General features: G+C 39.2%; 3 long non-coding RNA genes across 3 annotated transcripts in view; 1 reads left to right on the forward strand and 2 right to left on the reverse strand.

The window, feature by feature from the left end:
* LOC138954440 (uncharacterized) overlaps nt 1-7,650 on the forward strand; it is an 8,181-nt gene extending 531 nt beyond the window's left edge. Inside the window, exons 2-4 of the long non-coding RNA XR_011451835.1 lie at nt 120-262; nt 6,866-6,968; nt 7,517-7,650. This is a non-coding gene — a long non-coding RNA (uncharacterized lncRNA). The remainder of the gene's footprint in view (nt 1-119; nt 263-6,865; nt 6,969-7,516) is intronic.
* Nucleotides 7,651-10,122: 2,472 nt separating this feature from the next.
* Nucleotides 10,123-20,488, reverse strand: LOC138954443 (uncharacterized). The gene is made up of 3 exons (XR_011451837.1): nt 20,131-20,488; nt 14,050-14,199; nt 10,123-12,890 (listed from the first exon to the last, which is right to left on the reverse strand). It is a non-coding gene; the product is annotated as an uncharacterized lncRNA (long non-coding RNA).
* LOC138954442 (uncharacterized) lies at nt 14,463-19,641 on the reverse strand. The gene is made up of 2 exons (XR_011451836.1): nt 19,113-19,641; nt 14,463-17,712 (listed from the first exon to the last, which is right to left on the reverse strand). It is a non-coding gene; the product is annotated as an uncharacterized lncRNA (long non-coding RNA).
* Nucleotides 20,489-20,500: the final 12 nt, after the last annotated feature.

Genomic DNA, 20,500 nt, shown 5'->3' on the forward strand with positions numbered 1-20,500 from the left:
CTTTTCAAGGTGCATGATCATAATATTTTAAAAATTCTTTTTGTTTTTAAAGATTGAGTCTAACTTGAAATACTCAAATCAGTAGGTAACCTGATCGGTTCCCAATTATTTTATTGCAGGTTGGCATCAATCAGAAGAGAGCTAGAGCTAGTATGTTCAACTTCAAGGTCTCCTCTCAGCCGAAAAAGCCAACCGATTGCTGCATGATCTTGAGGCTGTCACTGACAGAAGTAAAATATTTGATGCCACTGCCGCAAATCAGGTAAGAGTAAGGCGAAGAGGTTTTATTATGTACAACTGTCAGTGTTATGATACAGTGTGTTTTTTCCTTCCCCTCCCTCAGATTCTCAAGTTCTGGTCAAAATAACTCATATGGAGGTGTGTGTGACTGTGAGCAAGACTGAGAGAGTGTTTTCCTTTTATTTGTATAATTCATGTTCAGGGATAATAATAAAATAATGAACACCTACTGACTTAGAGTCCAAACCACAGAACTGCTCGAAGCTCTTAGCTTTATTTCACCAGTCTGATGATCATCAATCAATCAATCAATCAATGACGCTTATATCGCGCATATTCCGTGGGTACAGTTCTAGGCGCTCTGCAGTGATGCCGTGTGAGATGAAATTTTATACGGCCAGTAGATTGCAGCCATTTCGGCGCATATTTACCTTTCACGGCCTATTATTCCAAGTCACACGGGTATAGGTAGACAATTATTAACTGTGCCTAAGCAATTTTGCCAGGAAAGACCCTTTTGTCAATCGTGGGATCTTTAACGTGCACACCCAATGTAGTGTACACGGGGGGAGGGTTCGGACACCGAAGAGAGTCTGCACACAAAGTTGACTCTGAAATAAATTTCCGCCGAACCTGGGATCGAACTCACGCTGACAGCGGCCAACTGAATACAAATCCAGCGCACTACCAACTGAGCTATATCCCCGCAGTTCCTCCAGTATTAGAATCATTACTAATACTAAAAGCGCATGACTTTCAGTGTGTACCTTTAAGTTTAATAAAGTACAATGTATTGCTGTAAACAGTCACTCACTCACTCACTGTTAGGATATCTCATTCTCAGTGAAACTGTGTGTCAAGTTCTATTATTTTTTTCCTTTGTGCTCTACACGCATGTGCATACATGCTATACATACCATATATATACATGTTATGTAATATACATGTATATATGCACACATCAACTTGTCTACATTGTATGTCTGTCACTATTTCAGTCTATGTGAACACATTCAGTTCACTGATTCAGTCAAAACTTCACTAAATGTAAAAGGACTTATAACATTTTATATTCTGGAAAGATATCAATGCCACTGTCCCACAGTATCATAAGAATCAAGCGTTAATGTTGGTTTGGTCGTTTGTTGTCGTTTTTGGCTCACGTAAGTGTAGCCTATGCGATGGTAAACTTTGTCTGTCTGTGCGTGCGTGCGTGCGTATGCATGTATGTATGTGTGTATGTCTGTGGTAGAAACTTTAACATTTTTGGCTAAACACCGAAATACTCATTTCACGTGGTTAATTTTCAAGCACCATCTTCAAATTATTGAAGCAATGATCAACATTGTGTCGGCATGTGTGTAGTTAAAGCGTGTATCCAAAGAAAACGGGTGGTGGGGGGTTTTGAAGGGGTACAAGCAGTTGACTGATTTGTGTCGTGTTTGGCATGTAGACGGCAGGTCAGGTGTCAAGATCAGGTCAGGGGTCGCGCGAAGGATTGTGGTCCAGTTCTCACCTCGCCGATTCGCCGGGGAAGACGATTTCATGTTGTTCGGTTTCTAAGCTCCAGAAAAGTAAATAAAGAAGATACCAAAGGGAGATTTCCTACAATTTGATCTGCACAGCGTGTTTCCAATGTCCACGCGAGGAAGAGCTGTCGAAAGCGCGGCAGTCAGTGTCGATCTTGCAGCCGTATCCCGGTAAGTTCAGAGACAGATCTAGTGTCTCCCACTCTGATAACGTGTCACCTGTTAATCCGTTTTGTTTTAATTTCTTTTTATTTCAGCAGACACGGATGTCAAACACAGTGCTAGGCAGTCACCTCTAGTGAAATGAGTTGATCTAAAGTGCCTGTAATGTTTGGATGTCTTTGCTCGTGGTTCGATTTATGTGAATTTCAAGACTTGCAGTAGAGTCTCAAGTTAAGTTTACTCTGCCCGAAAAAAACTGTCCACCATTTACTTGAACATGCTGATATAAGGAAACGGAATGAATCTGTTCTCAAAGTCAAAATGATCACGATTTTTTCCTCAGATTCAAAACATGCACTGTCATGGTTTTGTCTGTACAATTTAGTAAGTCTTAAGTACTTTGCAACAACTTCCTTGAACGTGAAAGACAGTTTTTGAATGCTAGATCTGTATCGCGTTTCATTCCAGACTCGATCCTCTCTTTGATTGTAGATCTACTGTTTGCTGTTTACGCACTATCATATGATTCGCTATGTAACGTTTGGTAAGCTTACCTTGCCACAGCTTTCTTGTCTTTGTTGGCATTTCTGGCTGTGTTGACCGTCAGAATTATTTTAAGAACCAGGCTGCTGCAGTCGACATGTTTCGCATATTGTAGGGTTACCATGCTGCATAGGTAAAGTGGCTTGTATAACCTGACTATTCTGTTTCAAAACACTGTTTATATTTGTGTAGGTTGTAGTCATCATAACTAATCGCATTTTGCCATTTGTTTCAGAAAGGAGGTTAACCTACAACAAGATCGACGCTATGTCAGATATATGCCTCAGCCACATGAAGACTTCCGAATTTAGATCTACTCGGCATGGTGACAAGTCTTGATGAAAAGTATAGGACTGAGGACAGCAGTGGAAAAAGTGCCCACATGGCAGGTACCTAACCTATTACCCTAGTCATTTTATCTGTTTGCCTTCTTTTGAAAATTATACATGGAGTTGATATGATGCGTTAGTTTTAACTGTGTGTGTGTGTGTGCGTGTGTGTGTGTGTGTGTGTGTGTGTGTTTGTGTGTGTGTGTTACGGAGTGAGTGAGTTTGTGTTATGTTACTGTTTGTTGATTTCTTACGGGAGCCTTGAAGGCTTCGCCTCTTGTTTGTTTTTTTTTGTTTTGTTTTTTTTTCATTTTTTTTTTTCACCTTTTTTACAATTTTATTCAAATAAATAACAACAATCAACAATATCTCATACAATGAATTAAATACATCTTATCGAGTACAACAAGCTAACTTTTTTTTTAACGTTTTGTTCTTCGAACACTCACACAAAAATGCTTCTTATCTGTAACTGCCTATTAAAAATACTTTCCAACGGTAAAAACGAATTTGTTTTTTTATATATACTAACGCACATCTTTCCGATTAAGATAATGTGGTTCAATTTATACATAGTTGCCTTTTTCACCATTACAAAATGCATACCAAATAAAACATCACTAACTTTCAAAACAATCTTAATTTCTAAAGTACGAAAAATAAATTCTTCAATAAACTTCCAGAATTTGTATACAACCGGGCATTCAAAAAAGAAGTGTTCAATGAAATCAGTTACATCACAACAGTAATTACATTTATTAGTTTCCGTTACTTTCATTTTACACAGGAGAATGTTGGTCGGATAGATGTTGTGCATAATTTTCCAGTGTAAAACTCTTAATCTAGTCTCTTGTGTTGACTGATGGGCAACTATCCAAGAACGTTCATCAATTTCTACATTAAACTTTCTCTTCCAAAATCCTCCGGAACATGGTACATCTGTTTTCATATTAATAATCTCTTTCCGATATTCTTTGGCACTTAACACATTTTTGCCGTTAAACAGTGGGGTAATACAAACATCATCAGTCATATTTACAACATTTTTCCTCATGAATAATGACACAGCAGCTTTTACAACATTATATTCAAGAATTCGGTTTGGCGAATATCCAATCAAATCACATATATCTTGATATGATAATATGTCTCCCGAACGTACAATGTCTGTTAATACCAATACACCTCGTCGTATCCAACTTTCAAAAAATAAAACTTTGCCACTATACGTTATGCATGCATTATTCCATAATAAAATCGGCCCGATTGTCCCACGATCGTAGTGGTTATTATCCAGCCAATATTTTAATACTGCTTTCCAAAAGTGTGATTTCACTAGGTCTAACCCTTTAAATCTTGCACTGTTTACATTCGATAAGAAACATTCAAAGTGCTTTCCAAAACGCAAATACATCATCTTTGGAGTGAGACTCCAATTATCATTTTCATTTGATGTAGTCAGTTGTGAAACCCATTGTAATAAAAAAGAAATTTGCATTTGCCTAATATCGATCATTTTTAAACCACCTTTTTCAATTTCAAAACATAAAACGCTTCTTTTCACCTTTTCAAAGGCCTTCCGATTACAATCTCTTTTTCGCCACAAAAATCTGTACAATAAGGTATTGACTTCATTCAAAACACAGTCAGGTAATACAAACGCTTGCATAATATACACAAATTGTGAAATTAAAAACGTTTTCACAATACATATTTTCCCTAAAATGCTCAAATTTCGCTTCTCCCATGCACAAATCAATCGCTTAATATTCCTTATTCTTCCAGTCCAGTTATCTTCTACCAAAGAAGCACTCTTATCATTACAAAAATATACACCCAAAATCTTCAACTTCTTCTTCCAAACAAAATTATAAAATGTTTCATCACAATGTTTCCTACTACCCAACCACATCGCCTCAGACTTTCTCTTATGTATCCTTAAGCCTGAAAAACTAGAAAAGTCATTCATTATTTCAAGTGCATAATACATATCAATCTCATCCTTTAAAAAAAGGGTGATATCGTCTGCATACAGAGCAATTTTAATAACGGTTGCAATATCAACATTATTCCATAACGAAATTCCTTTAATACGTCTACACTGTCTTATTTTTGATGCCAGCAATTCAATGGCCAGTACAAAGGCCAAACATGAAAACGGGCACCCTTGACGAATCCCGGCTTTCACATCAAAAAAATCCGACAACCATCCACAATACTGCACTGAGCTAACCGTGTCGTTCATTAACACAGTCACCCATTGAACAAATTCTGGCCCAAACCCGAATTTTTGAAAGGCTTTAATAATAAACTCTTTTGAAATACTATCGTACGCTTGAACACAGTCAATTGCGACCAACAGACCAGGTTGATTTAACTCGTGTGACTGTTCGATTACATCATCAATTAACCTTAATATTGTAGATACTTTTCTGCCTTTAATATAACCGACTTGATCTTTCTGAACAATATCACCAATAACGCTTCCTAACCTTTTTGCCAAACACTTGGCTATCAGTTTATAATCGCTGTTTGTAAGGGAGATGGGTCTCCAGTTCTTTAATTCGTTTTTGGGCAAGTCCTTTCCCTTGTGTATAAGAGTAATGACAGCTTTGCGCTGCGTGGAAGACAATTTTCCATCGTCAAAACTTGCATTAAAAGACGCAATTAACAATGTTCTGATGCGGGTCCAAAACACCTTCAAAAATTCTGCAGTAATACCATCAACCCCAGGGGCCGACCCAGATTTCATTTGTTTAAGTGCAGCGAGAGCTTCGTTTTCAGTTATTAACCCTTCACACTCATTTCTCTGAAAATCTGAAATCTGTAATGTTGTCACATCAGATAAAAACTGATCCACCTTCTCGTCCATGTTTTCAACGTTTACTTTTTTTCTGTACAAGTCAGCATAGTAATTCTTTTGCGCGTTCAAGATTTCACGCTGGTCAGTTATCACTTCCCCAGATTCACACTGTATACTGTCCATAATCTTCGCATTTGCTCTGGCTTTTTCAAGGTTGAGAAAATACTTTGTGTTCTTTTCTCCCTGTTCTATCCACTTCGCACGGGCGCGTACTTGGGCTGCGCGAGCTTTACACTGCTCAACTAATTCTATTTTTAACTTAAGGTTCTCACGCTCGCATTGCATTCCACAGTTATCTGGGTCATTCGCTAACCTTGCATCCAAATCATTTAATTCAGCATACAACAAAACAATACCGTTTCTTCTTTCAACGCTTTTCTTCTGCGCGTACTGCATTGCATAATCTCTTATTTCACATTTTAACAGCTCCCATACGGTTTGATAATCAGTATCGTTTATAAAATCATATGCGTGATTTTCAATCATTCTATTCATACCATCAATGAAATCTTTATCCTGGAGGAGAGAATTATTGAATTTCCAGTAACTCGGGCCTCTGTCAATCTCAGTTAATTTGAGTTGCACAGAACAACCTCTGTGGTCGGAAAAGGGAACAGACAATAAACAACATTCCGTAGTTCTATCAAAAAGTGTTGCACATGTAAATACATAGTCAATTCTCCTAGCAATAAACGGATTCTTCTTTGACCAAGAAAATTCTTTAATACCAGGGTTAAATAATCTCCATACATCAAACAAATCACATGCGATAAACATTTCATTCAGTTGTGACACTGCTCTTTCAGCGTGCCTTTCTCCGCTCACTATGTCTAACTCATTATCAAGAACACAATTAAAATCACCACACAAAATGACGTTACTCAAACGGGAATCTTTAATAATTGACACAACCTTCTGATAAAAAACACATTTGGAGTTTACATCGTTTGGCGCATAAGCATTCAAAATCCACAAATCCTTTCCTTCACAAATTATATTTACCCCTTGTTTGTTGTTGTTTTATGGGGGAGGGTGCAGTGTGTAAATTCATCTGGTTCTGTGGACAGTGTGTTTGTTGTTCCTCCACATAGGTAAATATCATACTGCATGTAGCTCCTAGTACTACTTGTCCTGTCAACTAACTGTTTTAAAATTGGTGCTCAGAGGAATGTTACTTCAGCCAATATTATATATTACAGGTTGGCATCGATCCGGCACAGTGGAAGAAGCAGATTGATTCCTTCATGATCCGGAGGCTGTCAAGACTCAAATGGGAAATATTTCATGCTAATGGCAATTCAGGTAAGAGTTTTGCTACATGATCATATTGTGTTTTATCCTCCCTCTCAGTCTCAAATTCTGGTTACATTCTGACTGTTGGTGTGTGTTTGTGTGTGAGAACTGAAGTGTGGACAAAAACATTTCTTGTATCTCTTGTGTGTGTGTGTGTGTGTGTTTGATTTTCCCTGGCCAGTCAGGAGAGCTGCCAGACATTAATATTATAATACCTGCAGATTTTTCTAGCCCTGCAGATTGATGTTACACACCTTTGCTTTGCTTTTTGAATTTGATAGCAAGCGCTGACAGGGAATGTGTCTTCTATATTTCATATATGTTAAAAAGTAGGCGTTAGAACTTAGAATGTTTACGCTCTTGGCATTTATGTGGGCTTAGTGTGTGTGTGTGTGTGTGTGTGTGTGTGTGTGTGTGTGTGTGTGTGTGTGTGTGTGTGTGTGTGTGTGTGTGTGTGTGTCAGTTACAAACACAATTTACTCCTTACTCATACTTAAAACTTGTTCTTGTCATTGTGTTTGGATTTAAGATCAGTTCCTTTGTCATTCATTTGTCAGTAGGGACAGAAGATGAGAAGACCTGGCCAGTGAATGTGGATGAAAAGCAGTGCTATCCAAGTCCAGCTGTGATCGATGGGGAAACTACAGCTACAGCGGCAGTAAATGTCCACTCAGCAGGGGCGGACGAGGGGGGGGGGGAAATTGGAAAGTTGATTCTATGACCATTTCTAAGTTCAAATGGCACCAGATGGCACCATTTTGCTTCTTTGGGCCAAAAATTTTTCCGGACCGCCCATCACATTCACTTTCGATTCAAAGTGCCCCCCCCCCCCCCCCCCCCCCCTTACAAAGCAACTGATCCGCCCCTGCTCAGTATTGGTTGTACTGAGCATTACAACTTGTTGCTGTTGTAAATTTGTGTCAATGTTTTAAAGGCCCACTACGCCTCATTTAAAAAGTTGTCCTCACCTTTAACATGGGATAAGACCATCCTTCCACTTGGTCACAGACCAAAAATCAACACTTTGACTGCTTTCTGTAGTGAGGTAGATGTTTTGGTGGTTTCGGTGAATTTTTTTTTTTTCTTTAAAAGAAGCTGTACCTGAATTTACCACTGAAGGATACCACTCTGCATGGAGAGCCTTGAGGCAGTTCATTTTTGGTATGTGCCCGTATGGTCTTATTTCATGTAAAAGCCTCGGGGATGTCGTCAGACGTCAGACGTAGACAGATTGAAAGGCTCAAATGTCCGATTCACGTAGCCGCATGGCGGTCAGATGTCCTATTGTTTTGAACTGAGCGCTGTCATTGTCCGATAAGAACTTGACTCCATTCCTTCGGACAGCGCACTATTCTATATTTTTCTCTCAAGATACACATTTTCAAAAAGCGACCGAGCACTCTCGTGTACATGTGCACTGAAGTTGTGCAGTGCGGATCTTGTGTTTTCGAGAATTCCAAACCCTATGTGATATGGGCTGTTTGGGTACACCTGTCTGCATCACATTAAAGTTAGGAGCCGCCATTTATATTATATGTAATTTTCTAGAAATAGTGAACACCACTATAAGCATTATGCTTGTTGTTGTTTACTCAATATGCGTTTTTTGTAAATAATGCACAAACGTTAAATAAAACAGTTTAAACCAAAGTTAGGAGTACGGGAGACAACTCCAACTGACCATAAGTCTTGCGTCTGCTTTTGGTTTAAGTTCGAGACATTTTGACGAAGCGCATTGAATTATGCCACCGAAATAAAACTAAGGCCTGTCCACTTACAAAAACTGCTAGGTCAAAGTACAGTAAATCTTACATTTTGTTAAGGAAATGTGCGGCAGTAAAATTGAATTTGGAGAATACATGGAATAACCTGGTTTTCTGGGAAGTGACATAAAAATAAATAGAACAATTGTGAATACTTCTTCTTCTTCTGTGTTGGTGGGCTGAAACTCCTACGTACACTCATGTTTTTGCACGAGTGGATTTTTACGTGTATGACCGTTTTTACCCCGCCATTTAGGCAGCCATACACCGCTTTCGTAGGATTGTGAATACTGATTGACATAGAGTGCCGTTGCTATGGAAACAGTCGTTACATTGGATTTCTAGGAAACAGTTTAACAGCGACATCATACATCAGAACTTCCTAATATTTGGCACAAAAATGCACATGTATCATATCTACAATCATATAGAACGATTTTTTTTTACAACAGACTACAGTTGAATTTTAATATCTTTTGTCATAAGAATGAATCGTCGCGATATAACCTTCGTGGTTGAAAACGACGTTAAACACCAAATAAAGAAAGAAAGATAAGAATGAACGAATTTCTCACTGCATATTCATTACAATAATTAATTTAAATTCAACTGTAGTTGTTTAAAAAACAAACAAACACATTCTATATGATTGTAGATAATACATGTGTATCCTTGTGCCAAATATTATGAATTTCTGATGTATGATGTTGCTGTAAAGCCGTTTTCTAGAAATCCCATATGACGCTGTAAATGCCAGTTTTCATCGCAACAGCAGTCAATATCCATCCACAATGTTTTCATTCATTTTAATAAGTCACTTCAATAACTACCCAGAAAACCAAGTTATTCCTTGACTGTATTCTTCAAGTTTAAGTTTGGTAATTTTACTGCCGCACATTGCCTTAAGTCATAAATAAAGGGTTCCAGTAACATACCATTCTTCTTTATTGATTATGAACTTTGGAAGGTTAGATGTTGGATCTGTTTTTAAACAATATTTCCTTGATGTGTTGTACTAAGATCAACTTGGACATATACTAAAGATCCACTACCTGGCTGCTGTCTGCAGAAAATCGATTAATTCATAGAAAAATATGCCTTACAGGGAAGTAGCAGCTAGCCGGTTGACTGTACATGTGTTTGTGTAGAGGTGTTCTTATTGCATGTTCAAGCCAGGACAGATGGTGACCTGTAACATTTACACATTACATATATGTATGCAGGACTGCTACTGTTAAGCTTAGGTGCAAGTGTGATGATATATTTGTTTGACTGATTATGGGCATTAAAATAAAACTGCAAAAAGAATACTTACACTTGAGATCTGATTTTGTGTGTGTCTGTGCGCATGAGGGTGTGTGTGGGCCATTTGACATACTTGCAGAAGAAACAAACAGAGGTAACTGATAAACTGCATTTATTAACACAAAGATGTAAACAAAGTGAGTTCACACATTTCACAAAAGTAAAACAAGGCAGTCTCACATGCATTCACAATATTTAGTACTCACATGAATGGCCAAAGATTATAGGCTGAGAATGCAAGTTTTAATTTGGCACATTTGTACATGTAGCTGCATCTGCTAGACATATATATCCATCTTACAATAAAAAGAAACACCTAGTGGTTAGGACATCGGCCTGAAAATCTAGGTCCTAGGTTCGAATCTCTGCAGAGGCATTTAATTTTTCCCCTTGGTTGAAATAAAAATGCTCAATGCTTAGGACTGGGTGGCCGAGTGGTAACGCACTTGCGCTCGGAATCGAGAGGTTGCGTGTTCGACCCTGGGTCAGGCCGCTATTTTCTCCCCCCTTTCCTAACCTAGGTGGCGGGTTCAAGTGCTAGTCTTTCGGATGAGACGAAAAACCGAGGTCCCTTCGTGTTTGTTTGTTTGTTTATTTGTTGCTTAACGTCCAGCCGACTACGCAGAGCCATATCAGGACGAGGAAGGGGGGGATGAAGGGGGCCACTTGTCAAGCGATTCCTGTTTACAAATGCACTAACCCATTACTTGTGTCCCAGCAGGCTTTAGTAAAACTAAATTAATACCTACTGGAAGATTACCAGTTTCCAGTATGTTAAAATAGGCTTAACCTATCTACTGCTGGACTTACATCAGAACACTAACAGATTAAACTATACATGAATCGCGAGACAAGCGGCAAGAGAAGAGATTTTTGGAAAAAATACAGGTGAATGAGCAAGAAGGCAGAAAAAAGAAAAGAATTCATGAAGAAAAAGAGAGCATGACAGGAAAGAGGAACCAAAAATCTACCTAACAGCAAACTAGAAAGCTCCTGCGGTTCCAAAAACAGGAGGGGCCTTTAATTTCATAACCGCAGTAGTGCCCCACTGCGGGATCCCTTCGTGTACACGTTAAAGATCCCACGATTGACAAAAGGGTCTTTCCTGGCAAAATTGTATAGGCATAGCTAAAAATGTCCACCAAATACCCGTGTGACTTGGAATAAAGGCCGTGAAAGGTGAATGCTCGCCCTGATAGGCTTGAGGTTTGCTGGCCGATGTGAATGCGTGATATATTGTGTAAAAAAATTCCATCTCACACGGCAGAAATTAATATGTAAAGCGCTTAGAGAAAACGTCACGTCAAGCGCTATATAAATCTCCCCATACAATACAATCCAGAGAGAGAGCAACCGTAAAGTTACCAGCGTAAAAGTAAAGCGTTGAATGCAGCTATGAAGGTCATGCCAGCAGTGTGGGTCAAGATTCAGGCCGCCTTCTATGCACAGAATTCTGTGTAGGATTCTCAGCTCTATCTTTACAAACACATAATCCCCAATAGACATACAGTGGAACCCCTCCATTTTAAAACCTTGTTTTTTCAGACTTTCTGTTCATAACCTCTGTGAATTTACCTCCATTTTAACCCTTACACTGGTGCAATTCTGTAACACATGTTACATAGCCACTGGTGAATTATTTGTTTGTTTGTTTGTTTATTTGTTGCTTAACGTCCAGCCGACTACGCAGAGCCATATCAGGACGAGGAAGGGGGGGATGAAGGGGGCCACTTGTCAAGCGATTCCTGTTTACAAATGCACTAACCCATTACTTGTGTCCCAGCAGGCTTTCGTAAAACTAAATTAATACCTACTGGAAGATTACCAGTTTCCAGTATGTTAAAATAGGCTTAACCTATCTACTGCTGGACTTACATCAGAACACTAACAGATTAAACTATACATGAATCGCGAGACAAGCAGCAAGAGAAGAGATTTTTGGAAAAAATACAGGTGAATGAGCAAGAAGGCAGAAAAAAGAAAAGAATTCATGAAGAAAAAGAGAGCATGACAGGAAAGAGGAACCAAAAATCTACCTAACAACTGGTGAATTAACAGAGAGAAAAATAAAGAAAAACGGTCATGTAGATTTTCGCATCCATGGGAGGTAATCGGAACCGACCAAACAGACTGAGCCAGTAGCGCGACCTATGTCGTGACACCCATGTGACAGTATACGTAAAGTAGCGCGACATATGTCACGACAACCAGCCTAAGGGTTAAGACCCCCTCCTTTTCAAGTCCTGATTTGCACCAGAACGACCCCAAAACAGAATCAATGAACATTTTAAACAAGATAAAGTACTGACAAGGATTCAAAGGAAGAAAAAGGCATGGGTTAACACATTTCATGTGCATAATGCAGTTAAAAGATCTAAATTCTACTATAGCACAAAAAAGTCTATACATGATTAACACGCATTGACTGAAACATACACTCACATCTCCCAAAGCTAAGCCTGTGTGTAAAATACTGCTTGCGAACAGCTTAATTTAAAGCACTCAAACAAAATAAAAGATAACACAACCGTATGTAGTAAAAACAAACAAACCGCTGTTTGCTGTCAGTAAATATCTGCATACCAAACACTACCTGTATTTAGCTGAATTGACAACTTACATAAGTTAAAAATGTACCCTTGATCCACACCGCGCCACACATTATTTGTGTAGAATGTTATTGTTAATGTGTTACATGTTCATTTCACCACCAAGGCAACAGAAAACCTCTTTAGATGGGCTATATTAAAGCAGTTCTGGTAGCACCGTCAGCACAGAATGGACTGAATCTGATCATCATCCTCAGCAAAGCCAGGCACCACTCTGCAAGCTGCCTGCACGTCATATCTCGGCACCTCACTTCCTGGAAAATAAAGAAAATGTATTACTGAGCACATCCAGACTTTGCTGTGCGCTGATGGGGATATGTTTTGGGTATTGAGAAGAGGGTGTGTGTTAGGAGTGGGGGTGCGGGAAGGTAGGTAGGAAGGAGGTAATACTTGTTCCTCACAAGATCAGTGGGATGGAGAATGGTGTGGGTGATACTGGCAGTGACAACTATGAACTAAACTGTAAACATTGTTCTGTAATATTACAGGTGCCATCATTCCTTCATCAGTTCCTGTGAAAGCCATTTATTTCAATTTTCATGGATACATATGATATATACTTTCATCATTAAAATTAAAAAGATAATCTTTCATCATTAAAATTAAAGACTTCCTCACAAGAACCTTTTTAACGACATGATATCTAGTTGTGCTGCTGATGTGAGCAGCTTTTCTGGAGTGTGATGAAAATTTACTATTTTTTTAAATTCAGCATGAGCCCTCATCCCACACACATTCCCTATTTAGCGTTGACACCTTACAGTTTGTTGTGAAATGTGATGTGAATTCATTCTGAAAATTCTAACTCTGCGCAGGGGCAGTCAGGGTGTTGAATGTAGAAGTAGTTATCCAAGTACACAGGTGGTATTACAATTTACATTGTAATTCTTATTCCATGTTAAAAAAACAACACAAAAACTGGCCAGATCTGTGAATGTGATTGTGAGCCAAGGAAAGGACTGACTGTATTTATAATAATTCCAGTAATGAGTAAATCTTTCATTCTAGCTATTTCATGTTTTACTTTCTTGCATCGCAATAGTTCAATCAATCAATGTTCATACAAACAGTGCACTTTTTGAGTATAGGGTTGCAACAAACTTTAAGATGGGAAGGAGAGAGAAAATAAAGATATTTGTACCATTATGTATACAAAGTACATCATACCAATTTACTATGCACAGTATTACTATGCATCTTTAAATGTATGAATAATTTCATCTACAATTACAAAGTACTTGTAATACAATTTACGAAGAACAAAAGACTGCTGAATTATCTACAACAGTACATTTTTATAGCTTCAGACTACCATCACCAATACCTAATGTTATTTTACCAAAGATTTGACAAGCAAAATAGATCTGTAAGTGGTACTGGTAAAGAAATGTGTAACTTAGTTAATATACTTACTCTTCAGGGGTAGTCTGTAATTTGTAAAGCACCACGCCAAGTCATCCTGATACCTCTCCAGTACATGTATCCATGTTAAAGGTAAACTGTTGGAACTGGAAGACAGGAGCTGTATGAATGATGCATATCATCTCTGGTTTCTCGGGAGGCCTGAAAAAAACCCATATAATTAAGTAATTAACATAACAATATTACATGTCTTAAAAATGAAATAAGTATTATTTCAACTTCACTATCACAGTATCAGAGCCAAATCACTCACTAATTCAGTAATTGTTTTGTTTATTCTTTTACAACCATAGTTCATACACTGATACTAGGTAGCGGCAGTCAAAACTTGGTTTTGAAGTGAGAGTGAATGTTTTGTGATGTCTTGAAAGAAAAATAAAGTACAAGCAAAACACAAAAAAAAGTAAGTGGATACCTTTATTAGTTCCTGAGATTTTGATATTTTAGTACATACGCTGTCGCGACTCTGCTTAAAACTGTAAAATAGGGCAACTTCAGCAGCATGTGGGTACCACATAGTTATCCTCAGCCCTTTCAACTTTTCAGGATCTGTTATCAGCAACCAAGAATAGAAAAAACACATAGTTCTAGCCCTCTAATCTCATATGGCTTCTGTCAGCAAGCATGCAAACTTCACGAAAAACACAATTAAACCCATCGCAAAATTGCACGGGAGGGCAACTTTGGGTCATCACAATTCACACAATATGTATAGCAGCTGTCTGAAACTTTCACATATTCCAAACAAATGTGTGTAGAACATGGCTATTTTTTTTCAGACAGCTTAGTTCAATGCTTTTGGAGTATAAGAGCCTCAAAAATGTCAAAAACCTCAATTTGTCAAGCGGAAAAACAGGAAAATTACAGTTTTTCGCACTTCAAGGCCAATAATTAAGAAACTATTTAAGATACAACGAAAAATTTTGGTGTGTAGATAGATTACAGTGTAATCTTTACAGACATCAGTAAAATTCAGTGTAATGTTGAAAATAATCCCCCAAGAGTGGACAAACCCCCCCCCCCCCCCCCCCAGAGGGGGGTAGCACATTTCAGATTGAAATATTTCAGAAACTACTGAAAATACAGCCATGATTTTTGGTGTGTAGATTGATTACAATGTTATCTTCACAAATATGTGTTCAATCAAGTACACTACATTGGGGTGTGCACGTTAAAGATCCCACGATTGACAAAAGGGTCTTTCCTGGCAAAATTGTATAGGCTTAGATAAAAATGTCACTGTTATCCCTGCGCCTTGAATATGTGCGCGATATAAATTGCATAAAAAAATTTTTTTTTAAATTAAAAAAATATATATATAAATCCCTGCGCTTAGAACTGTACCCACGGAATATGCGCGATATAAGCCTCATATTGATTGATTGATTGAAGTAAGATCTAGAGAATACTACATGGCTTGCTGTGTCGTACCAGATTTACACGAGTTGTTTTTTGACTCACATGCGAAGCAAAAGTGAGTCTATGTACTCACCCGAGTCGTCCGTCCGTCCGTCCCGGCGTCCGCCCGGAAAACTTTAACGTTGGATATTTCTTGGACACTATTAAGTCTATCAACACCTGATGTGGCCTGATGGTGTATGGTTACAAGATCTCAAAAAACATGTGCGGCAACTTGACCTCACATCAAGTTCAAGGTCACAGGGGCCGTAATTGTTGTCTTAAAAACGGCCATTTTTCACATTTTCTTCTGAAGTTATCGAGAATGGCAACCTTAGCTATGTATGCTATACAGGGCAATGTAAGCCCTATCTTTGGACACCAGTTTGGTTGACCTTGCTTCAAGGTCAAGGTCGCAAGGGTCCTTTAAAGTTGGATTGTATACATATTTTGAAGTGACCTTGACCCTGAACTATGGAAGATAACTGTTTCAAACTTAAAAATTATGTGGGGCACATGTTATGCTTTCATCATGAGACACATTTGGTCGCATATGATCAAGGTCACTTTGACCCTTATGAAATGTGACCAAAATAAGGTAGTGAACCACTAAAAGTGACCATATCTCATGGTAGAAAGAGCCAATAAGCACCATTGTACTTCCTATGTCTTGAATTAACAGCTTTGTGTTGCATGACCTTAGATGACCTTGACCTTGGGTCAAGGTCACATGTATTTTGGTAGGAAAAATGTGTAAAGCAGTTCTTAGTGTATGATGTCATTGCTAGGTTTAGTTATTTGACCTTGACCCTGAAGGTCAAGGTCATGTAAAGGTCAAGGATGTGAGTCGTATGGGCTTTGCCCTTCTTGTTTAAATAGTGAACTGCGAAAGCGAGCTGTTTACTATTTGAAAAAGCAACGAGTGTAAATCTGGTACGACACAGCAAGCCATGTAGTATTCTGTTTATCCTACATTATATACTTCTGTGCCAGATCTAACTAAAAGTCACCGACAGCGATATTGCCTTTGGATCAACCGCTTTAGAACTTAAAACCACTTTACTCAATTTGACATTCATTCCTCCGCCATGACACACACTCTCAAACTAGGACAAAGTAGTTCGCCTTTGTCAACACTGTTAAGTTTAATATTCGAACAATCAAAACCGAGTACCTGCAAAACCGGTAAAATCCGTTGCGTTGATCGCGAGTCATGGCGGAGTATTCGAGCGAAGCAATGGTGACGCACGCTTCGAGACAATTTGTGGAAGAAATCAAACCCATCACTTCAAAATATACCAGATAAAAAGAAAAGCAGTGGCCACAGGATAAAAGAAACCAAAAGGAACAACAACAGCAAAGCATATCCTTCCTCGATAGGATTAGCTTGACCTTCCGGTTTATCCCATGTACTACTAATTTACATAGCTTGACCTTCCGGTTGACCTCATTTACATGATATACACACGTGTGATTTGAACGATTTTTATCTCACGGTTATCTCTCTCACGTATGTGGGATAAATTTACTAACATTGTTCACAGTTCTCTGGGGAAAACTAAATTCTTGCAAAGTGCACAGTCGGATGAGAAGTGACAGTCAAATGCATATATACCCCTTCTTCAAAGTCAGTCAAACAAAGTTGTCAGTCAAGTACTGCTTGAAACAGGTGTACATGGCAGGCAGGTTTGCTGGAGATTCGACTGTGAATGTTCTGCCAGAAGAAGAAAATGGTGCAAGCACAATGTTGTGTCCAAAAACAACCGATGCAGGAATCTGGCAGAAGTCAGCGATAGGTTCTCCTTTTTGTGGAACGATATTAGATCGAGCACCATGCCATTCACAAGTTCTGATGGACGGTCAAGGTCTTCCAGAAGGTCCGGATTGAGCAGGTGGTTTCTTGTGATCCTATGTTTCAGCAAATGAACCCCAACATTCCGGCCCATGATGCAACGCCCTGCGTCGATATCCAAAAATGCTTCTAGTTCTAATCCAGTCTTATTCCCCAGCTTTGTTGCTTCTTTCACTGTTCCCTCAATTTCTGCCTTGATTTCAAGTCCTTGCAGCAAGTTCACTCGAACACTTTGGGGAGAAATTAAACCAGGTCACTCCAATCCCTCCCTGTTTCCAACCGAAGCAGATCCAGCTGCAACAATAGCTTGTTGGTCAGTGGTACCAGCTGAAGTTTGGGTGGTCGACCTCTTCCAGTTGCTGTGAGTGTGAAAGCAGACTTCATTTGCTGGAAGTGAGCATCATCTGTAACACGCACAAACAAAACAAAAATGTAATACTATGTTCATAATATTTTTGTACTGAAACCATGAAGGCTACCAGTAAGTTCGTCACGCGGTAGATTCGTCACCCGTGACGAAATTACTGGCAGGGGTGGGCGGGTGTTAAGCTTAGAGCTTATGCTTTCAGATGTTTGATTTGTGGGAGAGATTCAAGATTCACTGACATTTTTTAGAGAGAGAGAGAGAGAGAGAGAGAGAGAAAGAGAGAGAGAGTTGTTATTTTAAAACCCGAGATCTACTCATTGTGCAGTTCTCAACTGAGCAGTTTTCAGACGACACAGTCCGAGCGTTGTTATTTTAAAACCCGAGATCTACTCATTGAGCAGTTCTCAACCCGAGATCTACTCATTGAGCAGTTCTCAAAAGCATGTAGTCTGAGAGAGGGAGCGAGAGAGAGAGAGAGAGAGAGAGAGAGAGAGAGAGAGAGAGAGACGGACGGACGTACATACACCCATATCCATGACACGCACGCACACACACGCACGTACAAACGCACAAACACTCACACACACCATCGCACACACACCCACACACTGACTAACACCCACACACGCGCGACCAAGAGAGAGAGAGAGGGAGTCCTATGACTTCAACCTCACTGTCAAGGAGGCAGAGAAACTCAATGTGAGGAGAGGGAGGGGTGGAAGGAGGTGAGAGAGAGAGAGAGAGAGAGAGAGAGAGAGAGAGAGAGAGAGAGAGAGAGAGAGCCGCGCTCGGACTACTGTGGCGAAGTTACCGGGACCGGTGACGAATCTACCGTGTGACGAACTTACTGGAAGCCACCATGAAGGCCTGTTTACTTTCAGTTTTACTTTTGTCCCAAAACAAAAGTTTGCTTTGTTTTTCTGTCATGTATTTGGTTATTTTTTAACTCGTTTCTAATTTATTATATCACCTTGCTTGTCATGAGAAACAAATTAGTAATCACACAAGTTTGATGGACCATAAACTCTGATTAACTGGGGGGAAAAGGAAGAAGGAATGGAGATGCGCTAGGGTCAGTGCATGTAAGCTACGCTACTCGTTGCTAGGCCTAGTCTTGCACTTCCGGTTTTAGCAAAGGAACAATTATTCCTTTTAATCCTAATTTAATCCTCAAGAAAACAACAACTGAGAAACAAAAACCATCGGAGTAATAATTCAAGATTAGTTTGAAACAAATATATCACATGTACGGCGAAAGGCAAAAAATAACTTAGGTCGTTTATCGAGTACCCCCATTTCAACACCCAATACAAAATGACCCAGCACAAACTACTATCATCAAAATGAAAACTACGCACTCAAAACGCTAAATTCAGCAGAATGGTTCGACAGATCAACTTCTAAACACTAAATGAACAGAAAAACATCAACACTTACCAAGGATGGGTTTGATTTCTTCCACAAATTGTCTCGAAGCGTGCGTCACCATCGCTTCGCTTGAATACTCCGCCATGACTCGCGATCAACGCAACGGATTTTACCGGTTTTGCAGGTCCTCGGTTTTGATTGGCTCGCGCTTCGCGCGCATGAATCTTAAACGGAAACTTCCATATTTGGAGGATTCACAAGAAATCGGACTTTCTAGCGCATCTTTTACGACTACGATCGTTTGAGTTGTTTTTAAGTTACGAAAGGTTAAAGTTGGGCAATTTTTTATTGTCCATGTCTAAAATCCACCATCGATTTAATCTAAAAAATACCCCCCCTAGAAAGAAAAGGGACTCTTTCTTTAGCAGTTGACACTGGTTTCCGATCGTTGAATGAAACTATTTTTAGAAAATACAACGCCGAAAGGGAAACACCACAAAAAGTTGAAGAGCAAGTAGTAATGGCGGTCGCGTCACGGCTGTCCGAAAATCCGGAGAGAGTATTTGTGATTCACGCACACGCATTCAATCCAAGCACATTTTGCAAACAAATGGCATGGGGTAAAAGACAAAGAATCCAACTTCATTTCTGTAGTTTCCATTTTCAATAATATGCCATATATTGAAAGCTGTCGGAAATTGAAAACGTGTTATTTTCAGCACAGATCTCGCTTTCCCGCATGGGACTAGCGTTACTGCCGCTACCTACTCATACAGCAGCATTTCATTCTATGCATGCAGATTAAAGATCAAGCATTTTCTAAACTTGAGTAAACAACAGAACACAACAGTTCATACACTGATACAGCAGCATTTCATTCTATGCATGCAGATTAAAGATCAAGCATTTTCTAAACTTGAGTAAACAACAGAACACAACAAACACACGCTCATTGACTCACAGTCACACCCAGTTACTCACTAACACTAACACACACACACATGTACACAACAGAAAAATCTTGCTCAGTCCTACAAAGGCCACGTTTGCAATGGTCATGTCTTGGATTTTAAAAACAATAACTTACCCGCTGGTTGATCCAAACCGATGACTGTCCTGTAACTTATGTAAGTCAAGTGTAGAGTGTAGTGTAGTCTGTAGACAGTGCGATTCATCGCCAACCTTCCCATTCAAGGCAGACCGTGTCCAAAATCAGCTGTACCATTCACATCCCGATTGAATTCCTTCAGAAAGGCAGTCGGTGTTTCAACTTCTTTGTCGATATATTTCTCTGGTGGACGTGTTGAACTGCCAAATATTTGATGTCTGTTACGAACGCCGCCATGTTTTTTCGTCATCAATACCATTCATCTACTCCACTAAGGAAGAGCGTTTTATTGTGTCTTAAAACCGACTACTCGCGAAAGTCATCAGTGTAAAATTATGGCCCACAAAAT

The sequence above is a fragment of the Littorina saxatilis genome, unplaced genomic scaffold (genome assembly GCF_037325665.1).
Source record: "Littorina saxatilis isolate snail1 unplaced genomic scaffold, US_GU_Lsax_2.0 scaffold_1165, whole genome shotgun sequence".
Lineage (NCBI taxonomy): Eukaryota > Metazoa > Mollusca > Gastropoda > Littorinimorpha > Littorinidae > Littorina > Littorina saxatilis.